Below are 1,212 nucleotides of genomic sequence, written 5' to 3' on the forward strand. Positions count from 1 at the left end.
ACCTGTGTGGACTGCCATTTATGGACATCCATGTGTTCTGACATGCTAGGAAATACATGGACCAGCCGATACTAAGGGGCTGAGGACCCACCTCGGCTTGGTTGGGAGTCCTAAGGAAGGGATGTTTAGGAGCAGTGGAAGAAATGACTCAAAGTCTGTGATGGGTGCAAGCTGACAGCTCTGTGGTCCTCTTGAGATAACCTTCTAGACAGCTCTCTCCATAGCTCATGGGTTTTCCAGCCGTCAGAAAACCTGCTAGACAAAGTTCTAAAAGAGCTGTGTTAGACCTCGAGATAGCTCAGTTCTTGCAGACTGGAAGCCCTGCCTTCTATTTGCATATTAATTTAATCATTTACCCCAGGTTCCCTTTCCATTTTCCTACAAATCAACACTGTATGACTTTAGTCACTTGACTCTTAGAAAAAAACAGCAAGTACATTTTTTAGCATAGCAAGTCCTATGCAGTTCATTGGGCACAGTGCTTGGGGTTGCCAAATCTAGACATAGAGGATAATTTTTTGTGAGAAAATCAGCTTTCTGTTTTTCATCTCCTTTACTGCCTAAGCTTGGCTGGCCTGGAACTTTCTCTGTAGACAGACTGTGAGCTCAGAGATCTGTCTGTCTTTGTAAACACAAACAATAAGCTTAACCAAGTAGGATCCTGCCCTGAGCTCACCATGCCCTCACTTCCTGGTGCCTCTTTATTACTTGAACCATGAGCCTTGTTTTCTAAACTATTCCTTTTTCTTTACTGACTTATTAGTGCAGCTACCTCTGTTCTTTCAGTTCCATGAAGCCCCTCATACGATTAATATGGCATCCTTATATTTTGCATAGTTGAGATGGCCTGCTTATACATTCTTCAACTGTTTTTAGAGTTCGTTCCCATAGCCTTAAGGGCTGCCCTGAAGGCCACAGCATTAACATTTTTCTGAGGAACATTAGACACACCTTCACCTCCCAAAATTGTGCTGTTTCTGATTATTATGGAGTCACTAACCTTGGCTGAGAGAACTTTCTCTGAAGGAGGAACATGAAGTGAAATATATACATTATTATACAAACAAGCTTCATACCCACACCAACCATCCACACACGAAGAGACACATCCCTTGATGGCCATGTCATGCTGTCCCCTGTGCTGCCATGTTGTACCTGGCACTAGGGCATCAGTGTGCACTGATGTGTCAGTGTCAAGGTGCACTGATATAA

General features: G+C 43.5%; 1 pseudogene; it reads right to left on the reverse strand.

Annotated features, from left to right (window-relative positions):
• Positions 1-227: 227 nt before the first annotated feature.
• LOC115029953 lies at positions 228-284 on the reverse strand (annotated as a pseudogene).
• Positions 285-1,212: the final 928 nt, after the last annotated feature.

The sequence above is a fragment of the Mus caroli genome, chromosome 18 (genome assembly GCF_900094665.2).
Source record: "Mus caroli chromosome 18, CAROLI_EIJ_v1.1, whole genome shotgun sequence".
Classification (NCBI taxonomy): domain Eukaryota; kingdom Metazoa; phylum Chordata; class Mammalia; order Rodentia; family Muridae; genus Mus; species Mus caroli.